Here is a 14,714-nt window from a genome sequence, read left to right on the forward strand (position 1 = left end):
GCTCCAAAATCTTTATGTTGTGTTTGTGATGCTGAGAAATGACGAATAAATGAAACATCGTTCTTAACCAGCCTAGCTTAGATAGTATGGAGCAACACATGTTCAGATGACTTTATATTTACTAATATTTCACTTGTTGAATATCTCTGAAACAACAGTGTTGATAATTATTTAAAAAACAGCAATTGCCTTAAAACATACACTGTAAAAATACTTAAAAGATTAAAAAAACATACCAGCTTACCAGTAATTAGAAACAAAATTATGTATTTTTCTTTAAAAAAAAAAGAGAAGAAAAAGAAAATACTACTACATCAGTCAATCGTGATAAATTGTAAATAACTCAGACTTTATTCTTATACTTCGAATAAATATAAAAAATTAAATTATTTTGACATTAACCACTAAAATGAAACTGAACACAGTTGGGTAATTTAGTTTCTCACTTCACAACAAAACCTTTGAAACCCGATCAAAAAAAAAAACTATTGTTTATTTAGCATTTAATGTTTCTTTCAGAATATTTAATAATAAGTAAAGGTTTAAATCTTCAAACGTTATCATGTGAATAAAGTTAATTAAAGTTAAAAGTCTCAAAAGGTCCCCTGTTGGATAGGTAAACGCCGCTCAGTGCTTCAGGTCCCCACTTGGTGTGTGTTTTAGTAAAAATGCAGTAACATTCACTGAGAAATAGATCAAATGTGTGTGTGCTCATTTAAGTTGGCCAGTGTATATATTTAGGTGTTCTGAAACATCTTAGAGATGTGGCCAAAGTTCTTCTGGATTGAGTTTGTGTCAGTTTGTTCTGTTTCTTCATGTATTTCCAGACAGACTGGATGATGACCAAACTGACATTAATCTAAAGCAGATGTTTTTGATGATGTTCATTGGCAGCTTTATTATGAAAGCAGTTTCCACAGTCCACACTGCAACACGAAAATGCTGTTGTCATATTTTTCATAAATAAATGATACATATCCATTTTTCATTTCCTAAAAATGCCATCTTAGTGTGGAAAGAAGACCGAAACAAATATGTGTTTTTAAACAAAAAATATATTAGTGTGGCCAAAGTTTGTCCTAAAGTTTAACATTAAATAAAGTTAGATTATGATTAAAAATTCAGTGTTCCAGCTAAGGTCCCCTGTTGGATAGGTAAACGCCGCTCAGAGCTTCAGGTCCCCACTTGGTGTGTGTTTTAGTAAAAATGCAGTAACATTCACTGAGAAATAGATCAAATGTGTGTGTGCTCATTTAAATTGGGCAGTGTATATATTTAGGTGTTCTGAAACATCCTAGAGATGTGGCCAAAGTTCTTCTGGATTAAGTTTGTGTCAGTTTGTCCTGTTTCTTCATGTATTTCCAGACAGACTGAATGATGATCAGATCAGATCTCTGTGTGGAGCACTGGCTGTTGTCAGACTGCTTGTGCAGACAGTAATCTCACTGTATAATTACAATTAATGACAAAAATAATGTTTGGAAATGTAAATTGCTATTTCAAGTTGACGTGCAACAAAAAACTAGGGGGGGGGGGACTAATAAGTTGACCAAATTCCTTCATGTTTTCCCAACACAACTCTGTTGTGTGGAACCCAGCATTTTACAGTGATGGATAAATTGTAAATAAATCAGATTTCATTCCTATTCCTTGAATAAATGTTAAAAAATGCAATTATTCTGACACTACACACAACTGGGTAATTTAGTTCCTCACTTCACAACAAAACCTTTGAAACCCTTGAAAAAAAAAAACAGTATTCAGCAGTAAAACAAATATTGAGTTTTGAGCTCCAAAATCTTTATGTTGTGTTTGTGATGCTGAGAAATGACGAATAAATGAAACATCGTTCTTAACCAGCCTAGCTTAGATAGTATGGAGCAACACATGTTCAGATGACTTTATATTTACTAATATTTCACTTGTTGAATATCTCTGAAACAACAGTGTTGATAATTATTTTATTATACACCAGTTATTGACATCAAAAATACATTGTAAAATTACTTTTAATTGTATATAATTATACAAACTTATAAAAAAAAAACGTATTAAAACTAACAGTAAACAGTTAAAATAATCAAGTAATTTTATTTTGAAAGTTAAGCAAGTCATTTATATATTCATCCATACCTACATACACTACACAACGCAGTCAAAAAAACTGATCAATTGTAAATAACTAAATTTTTCATTATTGTACACCAAAATAATAAATATGACTAAATACAGTTAATGTAACCACTAAAATAACAATAAACAATTTAATTCCTCACTCCACAACAAAACCTTTAAAACCAATTAAAAAAACTTTCAATAGAAATAAAATGATTGATTCTTGAGCATCAGAATCTTTGCAGTTCTTGGCAAATTGGAAATAAAACAGGCATTGCTCATATCCAACAGGGGACCAGGGCTCATACTAACTAATTCACTTTTCTTTGTCTACTCTAAGCTCACATTTCTTCCACACAAGGTCCAATTTCTGTAAACCACATATTTTATTTAATAAACCAATAAAAGCTGCTGCTTTATTAAGCTTTTTAAAAGTATATAGTACTTGTCCTACAGTATTTAGCACTAGAGTGAAATAATAATATAAATAACTCAAGATATTATTTTGCTTCACTTTAATCTTAAATGTCCTAAATGAGTAAAGTTATATTTGAAGACTTTAGAGGAGTTTAGAAGTTTAAAAGACTAGACTAAAAGACATTAGAAGTGTTAAATCTCCCCCAGAGTCTCTCAGGGCCATCAGCCATTCACAGACAATAGAGAAGTGTGTGTGAATGACGTGTGTGAAACGGCCCGCAGTACCTCCCCCAGCCTACAGAGACGCTGCTGAGAATGACTTTACACACACACACACACTTAGGTCCCCTCATGGTCAAAATTAAAAAAACATTACCAAAGGTCTTTTCACTTGATTTTAGCATGTTTTAAGGCATGACCAAGAGGGGACCTGAAAAAAGGTCCCCTCTTGGCTCCAGGTCCCCTCTTGGTGGGTGTGTAACCACGACATGGTCCCCTCTTAGATAGGTGCGCAAGTGCACACACACACACACACACACACACATATATATTTAAACACAAATTCCAATTTTGGTTGTCTTTCCGTAAATTCTTCCTGCAATAAAATCTTAAGGTGGGCAACAGTACGGGGTCTTTATTGTTGCATTTTCTGCTTTAAAATGTACTACAGATTCCCTATTGGAGGCTACAGGCAGGCAAGTCAAGTACCCGTATCCTCTTCTTCTGTAGTCCTGAGTTTGCAATGTGTGCAGAATGTGGTTTTGCATTGTCTTGTTGAAAAATGCATTGGCATCCTTGAAAAAGAAGGCAGCATATTGTGTTCCAAAATATCCATGTCCTTTTTACAATTAATGGTGCCATCACAGAAGTGCAAGTAACCTTTGCCAAGTGCACTGACACAACCCTATAGAATGAAAGACCCTGGCTTTTAAACCTGTTGCTGGTAACAGTCTGGATGATCCTTTTCTTCTTTGGTCTGACGTCCTTTTCTCCCATGAAAATACCTGAAATATTGATTTATCTGACCACAGTACATGTTTTCACTGTGTGATGGCCCATCCCAGATGCCTCCAAGCCCAGTGGAGTTGATGGCGCTTCTGGACACTGTTAACATAGGGCTTCCTTTTGGCACAGTACAGTTTTTATTAGCATTTGTGAATGTAACTACGTATTGTGGTACTTGACAAAGATTTGCCAAAGTAAACCTGAGCCTATGAGGTGATATTGCTTATAGATAAATGCATATTCTTGCAGTGTTTCTTGAAGGACCAGATATCACAGTTGTTCAGCTTAGGCTTGTCCTCCTGTCTTTTATACACTAAAATTCCTCAAGATTCCTTCAATTTTCTAATTATGTTATGCAATGTTGAAAGTGAACAATCCAAATGTCTTCTTATCGTTTTGAGAAACATTGTTTTTAAACATTTCAATAATTTTATCACGTATTTGTGTGGCTTGTCCTAAGAAAGAGTGTTGTTCCATAGTTCTATGACAACATTGATAAAAGGTTTTGATCTACTTCAAATGTTGACTACTGTACATGTTTATAATACATTATACACTAATTTATATGTATGAAGTAGTGAGTCATGATAATATATGTAAAGATTTATAAAGGTAAATATTATCACATACAATAAGTATATTTATGAGACAATATAACTTGTATCTTCAATATAAAACCATTCACTTGACAGATTTATTTGTTAATGACTAATTAATACTTATAAATAAGTGCCTAATGTGTTATGAACATGTATATAAATATTGAAAAAAGCAGATTTATAATCAGAGTTATAATTCGTTATGAGCATGAGCTTCAGAAAGTATATATATAAGTATATAAGTATACCACATATTTTTTCTAAAAGCTGTTTCAGGTTACAGCAGTTTCATTTAGATCATTTTCAATGAGATAAATGCAGACAGCGGCAAAATGTAAGCAGTTTCACCGGCAGTGGGAAGGCAGCACGCAGCCTCGAGCATGTAAAGTCCAGCTGCTTTCACAAGCAGAGTAAGAGTTGACTTGACAGGTAAAAATACAAATACTGTGTCTGACGTGAAAACTATGCTAAGAAATACCAAATAAAAATAACTCAAGCACATTTTATTATGTGTTAAAAATATAGTGTCTCTCACGAAAGGGAAATAAACTTCCTCAGGCAGTCAGCTGTTAACTGTGCTCATGGCACAAAAGCATGGCAGCACATACTGTATATCATTATAAATAAAAAGCTAAATGAATTACCAGCATTCAACTTACTCTTAAACAATAGCGGTGGCTGTGGGGGTACTATATATTTATTATATTGTATCAGCCAAAACTAGTTTGGAACTGCTATTTAATTTTTATTCATAAGTATTAGTAATATTGTTTTAATTCATGTGTTACTTAAGTAAAATGAAACGGGGGGTGGGGCGTGGGTAAGGAAAATAAAAGAAAATTCTGAGGGAATGAAAAAAGCATAGACGAATTACCGGTTTGTAAACTTTCAGAATGCGCGGGCAGTGAGGATGCAGAAAGAAACAGGAGCGCTAGCATTTACAGCGAGGGAATTACATCCTATGCGGTACAGAGTTTGCTGTTGTCTTAGAAATAAGTTATATTGATTACATATTATATATATTATTTACATAATGCTTTCAGCGTATTATAACAGCTTGTCACCCAGTGATAAGCACAGTTATTCGGCAAAATTAACCATAAAATGAGCGGCGTTCATCTTACAGGTCTATTTGCGATAGCACGCTCCCAATGGATATTGGATAAGACGAAATGACCAAGCATTCAGCCTGAAATATACAACTATCTCATTGAAACTCCAAATGTTTTTACAAGAGAGAAGTTAAGGGCCTACAAGTCTTTGGATGGCAGCAATTTCGTTCTGTGTGGTCATGTGCAAGAAATAATGTTCCATGATTACCAGATACAAAACTTTGTAGTGCTAAAAACCAAGATTCTGCGTAGCCAAAGATAAGGAAAAAAAGACGGAGCTGTACAAGGCCTGGGTAATCATCAACAACTAATCAGGTGCATTCTGACAGGAAACTGCACCTGTACAGCAGGGTATGTGAACTCACACTTTTACATTTCATTCTAAGCATTCAGTGTCTGCAGTTTAATTAAGCATATTTAACTGTTTTTGCTGAAATCATTGCTGCAATCAAAAACGAGTAATGTGTATGATTCAGCATAGCGTCAACTTACCTGATATAACATGAGAACTGCAGAGTCGAGCATTTTTAATTAGGTTGTCACTCCATTCAGCTCCCTGTTAGCCAAAGACGTCTGCTGTTGGCATTAAAAGCAGTGTGGTGTATGGTAAAAGTTAAGTTTATGGAATTTAGCATCCGTCATGTGACGTCATGTGTCGTGACGTAGGTTGGTAATTCCTCTATACGGTTGAAGTCAGAATTATCAGCCCCCCTATACATTTTTTTTTTCTTTTTAAAATATTTTCCAAATTATGTTTGACAGAGCAAGGACATTTTCACAGTATGTCTGATACAATTTTTTTTCCTCTGGAGAAAACTTATTTGTTTTATTTCCTCTAGAATAAAAGCAGTTTTTGATTAAAAAAAACAAAAACAAAAAAATTTTAAGGTCAAAATTATTAGCCCCTTTAAGCTATATATTTTTTTCGAACAAACCATCATTATACAATAACTTGCCTAATTACCCTAACCTGCCTAGTTAACCTAATTAACCTAGTTAAGTCTTTAAATGTCACTTTAAGCTGTATAGAAGTGTCTTGAAAAATATCTAGTAAAATATTATGTACTGTCATCATGGCAAAGATAAGTTGAGTTATTAAAACTATTATGTTTAGAAATATGTTAAAAAAAAATCTTCTCTTCGTTAAACAGAAATTTGGGAAAAAAAAAAAAAAACTAAGGCTAATAATTCAGGGGGGCTAATAAATCTGACTTCAGCTGTATATATAAAACTAACTGTGGCTATTTAGGGAATATCCGTGATGGAGCTTTTTTTTCTGGATGTGTTCTCTTAACTCTGCTAAACTATGTTGTAATTATTAAAACTGAAATTAATTAAAAACTTCTCAAAATAAAAAAAAACTAAAACAACATTAATAAAACTAAAGCTAAAATGAAATCCATAGAAAATTAAAAAATAGTATTGAAATAAAAACTAACAAAAAAAGTATAAACTTTAATAACCTTACTTTGGCCATGGGACCCACATATAACCTTCTGGTTATAAAGCTACAACCCTTTTCTTTCTCTGTACTTTACCACAACGTGTGTTCTTTCAGACAAATAAACAAAAGCATCTAAACACAAAAACATCTATTTATGGTTTATTACAGTTTAACTTTTTTGTCAGTCAGTATTAATTTAATTTGTTATTATAAACAATAATTGAATGAGATTTTCAATTCATTTAACCAATTGTTTCTGAGAATGTTTTCTTATCTGCAGACTAATTTCACGCTACAGCCCAGCCAGACAATAAAACCTTTTTTAAACTTAACAGAAAATAACACAGGTGTCAAAGAGGACGATTTCATGGTCAGACCATCGTAAAATGTGTCTTTGTAACAATATAATCTACATTCAGATGCTGATGGTCTAGTGAAAGTGAAAAACCACAGTCGTCAGCACAGCACAATTACACATTTCAGATAGTCACAGACTGCACAAACACACACGCAATAGATGGAAAGGTAAAATGCTCAATTAAGCATGCTATGGTAATGGCTCCTCTTCCAGCCTGTCAGAATCCTGGAGGTGTACATGTTTTCTCTGCAGACAGCTTGATGCGTGAGCATGTGTTATTCTGCTGAGACTGGGTTCTGTCATCTCACAAATGTAATGTCCGACTATGGGTACTTGAAAGGAAATGTATTTTTAAGGGAATGTCATAAAAGTATCTTAAAGTCTATTCTAATAATAATAGAAGAAAATTAAGAAAAAAACCTGTACATATTATAGCATTTTCTGATATTTTAAATATATATAAATTGTAATTAAATAATTAACATTCTTAAAAACAGATGGCTGTAATAATCCTGCACACTAAAAATCCTGGTTGCCATACATTTTTTAACTTAATCAAATTAACCTAATGAGTCCATTGAACTTATATTATGTTAAACTGATTTAAAACTGCTTGCATAACTTATAACTTAGGTTAGAACGTGATTAACTTAGTTTAATAAGTGACAATGAACTAAAAACATATGCTGTTATGACTAAGGCCATACAGAATCTGCTGACATTTTTTGCTATTTCTGTGGGGAATATTTTAAAAAATCAGCGGATTTACACTCTGAAAAATAGGATAAAATAGGAAAAAATAAAAGTTCCACACAATTCATTCATTTTGTCCCAACACAAATTGATTAAGTTAACTTAACACTTTTTAACAAATTTATGTGGATTGAACATAAAAAAAATAAGTTGTCCCAATGAAATTTCAAGAATTTTGTTGTTTCAGCTCATTTTAAATAAGTAGTTTGAACGAGCAAAAAAATATATATTTTTTTTTTGAGTGTATGCAAAATGATTTTGGGTGTATCGTAACTAAAAACTTAATATGTTAAACAAAAAAAAAAATACATTTTTAACTTTTATTTAATGTTTACAATGCAAATTCTATTAGAACAATTTATTTGGTAAACAAATCCTGGGACACCCTGGTTATAAAGCCACAACCATTTTCTTTTCCTATACTTTTCCACAACTTGTGTTCTTTCAGATCAATAAAACAAAATTATATAAACACAAAACGGTTTATTACAGTTTAACTCTTTTCTCGGTCAGAATTTGTTTAATTTGTTTTTGTAAACAATAATTAAATGAAATTTTCAATTCATTTAATCAATTGTTTCTGTGAATGTTTTCTTATCTGCAGACTAATTTTACGCTAAGTTACAATGAATTAAAAACATATGCTGTCATGAATAGGGCCAGACAAAATCTGGGCACATTTTTTGCTATTTCTGCGCAGAAAGTTGTGAAAAAACTGCGGATTTATACGGAATGACTTTGGGTGTATCGTAACTAACAACTTAATATTCATTCATTCATTCATTCATTTTCTTTTTCGGCTTAGTCCCTTTATTAATCCGGGGTCACCACAGCGGAATGAACCGCCAACTTATCCAGCACATGTTTTACGCAGCGGATGCCCTTCCAGCCACAACCCATCTCTGGGAAAACAACTTAATATGTTCAATAAAAAATAATTCATTTTAAACTTTATTTAATGTTTATACAATGCAAATCCTTTTAGATCCATTTATTTGGTAAACAAAGCAAGTCTCCCATATAATATATCTATATCTACTAAAAGACAGAAATGATTACTTTACAAACTGAGTTGCAAATCATGTGAACGTTTTCATATTAGTAATATAACTGAAATGAATTTAAAAACTGAATAAATATAAATTTACACACAACTAAAAAGACTCGATGGGCAAAAAATCTGCGGAAATCTGTGGATTTCTGTGCATGCAGATTCTGTGTGGACGTAGTCATGACTTATTGGTCATATAATGTTTTAGAGTGTACTACTAATAACTATAATATTGATTATAAATAAACAAATGCAAATAGATCATGTTACATTATATGAAATGTACTTTTGCTAAAGTTTTTGTATCTTATCAGATCAGTCATGCAAATAGATTTAATGATAATTGCAGATATACAGAACAGTACCTATTGAGAAAGCAAACATATTTTTGGAGAGTATGGGTGTAATGTTTATGAGTAAATTTTAATTATTAAACTTTTTAGTAACCTGTATTTATGACTGTAAGAAATATTGACGCTTCCAATCTTTGAGCCAACTTTCTGAACTTTCCTTGGCCAGATCTCACATGAGAGAATCTTTTCTGTTCTGTAAGACCATCTAGATGGAACGGTGAGGTTTGAGAAGTCTAATGTTTCTCAATGCTCTTCAGAACAGATTAGTCATAGTGTCTGTGGATTATTCTCTCAAACTAATCACTGGCTTCACTGGCAGATATAACTGAAATCAGCCCAGAACATATTACAGCCACGCCTGACAGCCTCTCTCACACAACTCATTACAAATCATTCATTCTGTCTGGTATTGGATGTGTTTAAAACAAGACAGAAGCTTATTTTAATTCAGATTGATACCGTTCCATATCTTGAGATGAAAGAGGGTGTTTCTACCCACTGGTGCTCTGGCTGTCGCCCCGCAGTTTCATGTTGTGCTTGTTTGGCGTTCATGGCTGCATGCCTGTCAGTGCACGCCCAGTGACATCCTACTGTTCTGAGCACTTGACTGACAGCTCAGGCAGCCAGCACAAGCAGGAAATCAATAAAGCTGGACCCTCTAGACCCTGCTGCTGGACACTATGCCAATCACCAGCCAGACAATGTGGGACTAGAGTCAGTTATGAACAAAAAGAGATCTAAAGAGTGGGTCAGCCTTAAAATGGACACTTACACCCTGCCTCATCCGTATTTGTTATTATATTATTTTTGATGTCTTACAGCGTTCAAGTTTATTCAAAAGCATATTTATTGAAAATTAATTTGGAGGTGGGGAGGTAATAAACATAACATGGAACATTTAACATGTATTTTATATATATATAAGTTTAATAATAGCTATATAAAATATTTATTAAATATTTGAATTGATAATGATAATGATGATATTAATAATAAAATATTCATGCTGGTGATGCCTAGTGTTTCAAGTGGTAAATTATAAAAAAGAAATACAATTAATTAGTGTCTTGGGGCTGCACTGGGATCTAGAGTCTTTAAAAATATAATCAAATGACTTTATTTTATCAACTTGAGTTAAAATGAACTAACAATAAATTGTTAAATTTGAGATATTCTTATGTACTGGTTGGTAACGTGCTATAAAAGTGTTACTGTAATAATTGTAACTAATAGTTAGAGATCTCTGTGATGCGGTGGCACAGTAGGTAGTTCTCACAGCAAGAAGGTCGCTGGGTCACCTCGGCTGGGTCAGTTGACGTTTCTGTGTGGAGTTTGCATGTTCTGCCCATGTTCGCGTGGGTTTCCTCCAGGTGCTCCGGTTTCCCCCACAGTGCAAAGACATGTGGTACAGGTAACTTGGGTAGGATACATTGTCCGTAGTGTATGTGTGTGAATGAGTGTGTATGGATGTTTCCCAGAGATGGGTTCAAGCTGGAAGGGCATCCGCTGCGTAAAACATATGCTGGATAAGTTAGCGGTTCATTCCACTGTGGCGACCTCAGATTAATAAAGAGACTAAGCTGAAAAGGAAAGGAATGAATGAGTTAGGGATGTTCCAATCAGGTTTTTTTGCACCTCAAGTTACAGTCATTTGATTTTGAGTATCTACCTATACCGAAATCCGTTCCGATACTTCAATTATACATAAAAAAGAATAAAGAGTAAAGAAACAGATCCAGAATGTTCCATATTTTTTTTATTTAATTCACCTTATTTTAACTTTCAACAACTCTGTTAACAAACAGAGCACTTCTGTGAGGTAGCTTGAACAATCAAGTAATAAATAACATAAATTCTTCACTTTTGGACTAGTGTTACAGTAAATAAAAAAAAAAATCTAATATACAAACAAATATCACCTCAACCTAAAATACACAGCAGACATGTAAACAAAACAAAAAAATAAATAAAAGTGCCACAGTGCTTTCAAAGCCAGTAATGTGGTTTTAGGAACTGCCTTTCTAACTCTTACTGTCATCACAGTAGTAAGTTTCACAGAAGGAAATGTATATTTTTCTTAATGAAACTCGCTGTGACCTGTGTTGACCTTATCAGGTTTGTTGTGTTAAATATAACCTTTTCCTTTTCACCTCTTGCAATCCTAAATTTACATATCTCACAGTTTGCTATGGCAATGTTGTCATCATCAACTTTATAATATATCCAAAGTGCAGACATACTTGCGCATTTCGCTTCAAGCTACTTCCGTGTTGTACTTTGCCTGCATTTAACCAATAGAGTCTTTGCAACAAAGTGATGTCATGCCACAAGAGTTGCTGTTAAAAAAAATGAGACTATATATACATACACACACACAGTTGAAGTCAGAATTATTAGTCCCCCTTTGAATTATTTTTTCTTTTTTGAATATTTCCTAAATGATGTTTGACAGAGCAAGGAAATTTTCACAGTATGTATGATAATATTTTTTTCTTCTGGAAAAAGCTTTTTTTGTTTTATTTTTTAAAAACTTGAAAAAGATCTAATAAAATATCATTTACTGTCATCATGGCAAAGATAAAATAAATCAGGTATAGAGTGGAGGAACTATGATGTCAATTTGTATGCAAAAACCCGGAAGGAAGTTAGCATTTTAGCAGTTCCGGTTCCCTCGTCCCAAAGTCAATGGGTTTTTCTATGGAATTTCAGTTAAATCGCTTATATAAGGTTTGTGGCAAGCACAACTTCAATATACTTTCACGTTTTATTCTATGACATAAAACACATCAGTTACATCATACTCTTGAGTTTTTAAATTAGTTACGCTTCTTTAAAAAGACTGTTGCTATCAAGTTGCTAAATGGGATTACAGGCGGTGTCGGAGACATTACACGTCATCGAGCTGAAGTCAACTGGAGCGCAGCTCGTGTGTGCTTCAAGCATTTGGATTTCTCTGTTATTTAAGTATTTTCATAAATAGTATATTATAGTTTGTAGTATTTTTCTAATTGGGAATTCATATTGTGTGTAGATAATGCCTTCACTTGTAAAGACTGTCAAGACAGATTAATTTGTTGATCATTTATTTTAATTAAAGATATGGGGATACAGCTTACCAGTGCAGCCTGTCTCTTTCCTGCTCTCAGTAATGCAATTGTGTCAATAAATGTGTAAAAATACATACATATTAACTGTCATTTTAACATGATCAAGTGATTTTTTGTCGTTTTTTTTTCTTCATCTGAACACATTTAACTCTGTCATAACTGCAGTATTTACACTCCTTAAAATATATAGCAGATGTGATTATATGGGCTACTTTTCGCTGTACTTTGTGACAAAAAAATATTGAATGTTGTTCTGCTTTTGGTGTGTCACACCTTTTTATTGCTCATTTTTTGTTTCAAGAAAAAGGTCCAAGATTTAGAATAAAAGTTACTTGTAAAATGTTTTCTCTATTTAAAACAATGCACTGTAAAACCCAAAAAGTTAAGGTAACTCAAACCGTTTGAGGAAACCGATTGCAACAAACCAAAAAAAAACAAAAAACTAATATATATATATGAGTACTGTGAACTTACTCCATTTCAGTTGAAGTAATGAGGTATTTAATTAACTCATTACCTTCAACACTGAGTTCAAAACTTATTTCAGATGAGTAGAATTAACTTTCAGTAAATTTTGAGTTAACTACACTCATTTCATTGGATGAAGTTGACTGTTGGGTTTTACAGTGTACTTCAGATTGTATGTTTTCTTGCACAAAATATTTTAGCTAAAGTCTCACGGAAGCGATAGCCAGCAGAGGATTCCGCTTGGTCTTAAAGCCCTTTTCGATGGATTATTTTCAGTATTTATGAAAATGCATAGCAGCCAAAATAGGACAAATGAGCTCTTGTATGGGAAAAAATCTGGACCTTTGTCATTGAGGGGTGGGTTTTTCAAACCACCCGAATCCCTCCAGGCTTCAGACTGGGACATTCTGTAAACAGCTACTATTTTGACCCCATTGATGACACACATCCACCGAACACATCAAGCTTGAGAAAAAAAGGTAAAAAGAACAAAGCATTTTCTCTGCATTTCAGAGAGTATTAATGCACATGAATTTTAAGAGGGTTGCAGAAATGAGAGGAAACAACAGTGAGATTTTAAAAGCAGGTGCCGACAGATGAGAGAAAATCAGCATTACTCGTCGCTGAAACACAAATGCGCAATGTTTCTGCATCAATTTACAGCCAGCAACCGTCATCTCTCTTCTCATTCTTTCTATTCTTCTTTCTCCCTGTCTCTGCGCTAGCTCTTCCATATATAGATGAATATGTTACTCTACCCTTTTGCTGGCAATTTATTTCACCGGGTGTATCCTTGCGAAATGGAATGGAAAAGTGTTTTATAGTCTTGTTTCCTATCCTGTGCATCCCCCCTGCAGATTAGGACAACCCAAACAGTATATGAAATGCTGCAGGAGTCTTCAGCCGGAGGTCATTCCCTTGTGTGTTATAATATCTTCTGCCTGTGGGCCAATCACCTGGGTCTTAGGTGAGAAGTGCACATCAAGTAAAGGTGGAACATGGCAAGGGCAGCGAACGGAGATCAGAAGGTGCTGATCCGCAATTTTCACCACGCTGAACAGCGGGCCGCCCTCATTGTGTTTCAATCAAAGGTGATTCGGCAGGGCTTTTTCCTTCTCTGTAAAGCCATCTGTCAGAAATGTGGCCACTGTATGGCTATTTTCAGTCCATCAGGTGTGCTATAAACCTGTTTGGAACATCATCACAGAGACACTCCAAGGCAAGGTGTCCATCAAACTTATCTGAAGTCGGTTATGCCCTCTGCTATTTTGGACAGTTTGATTACTGTTCAGCATCTGGGCTTCTTTCTTTTATATTCTTCAAATTCTGCTCAGTTTTTTTTTATTCAGTGCAACATGGGCTCAGTGTTTGGTTAATATACAGGGAAGCTACAAACAATTATTCAAACTGTAAATTTGGATTCAGACAATTAACTTTTAGGGAAATAATAATAATAATAATAATAATAATCTATTTTAATCTGATGTATTACATTTCTGTAAATATAAAATATTCACATTTCATAGCTGACATTTTTGTGTCCTAAATACACATTAATAACTTAGACAATAAATTATTTTGTGAAATTTGTAACTTACAACAAATACAACCCTGTTATATTAAAAGTGTGGTCCAGAGTGTTTTTTAAGGCTTGGTTGCATTTATAAGATGCAAAGCAACGTATGCTCATGCTTCATGTGTAGAAAATCACATTCTTTTTTCATATCTCTTACTTTGATTATATATAGCTAACATTAAAACGTCTGTCAAATTTCCTAGTTCCTCCGAAAGGCCCACCCTCAAGACACTCTGATTGGTCAGCTAACATAATGTGCTGCTTTTCATGGATCGGCTCTACATCACCAGGAAATATGTCCCGCCTCTACAAGCATGCGCTTTTGCGCTGTGTAAACACTGTCAGTCAGAGTAGCT

The sequence above is a fragment of the Danio aesculapii genome, chromosome 11 (genome assembly GCF_903798145.1).
Source record: "Danio aesculapii chromosome 11, fDanAes4.1, whole genome shotgun sequence".
NCBI lineage: Eukaryota > Metazoa > Chordata > Actinopteri > Cypriniformes > Danionidae > Danio > Danio aesculapii.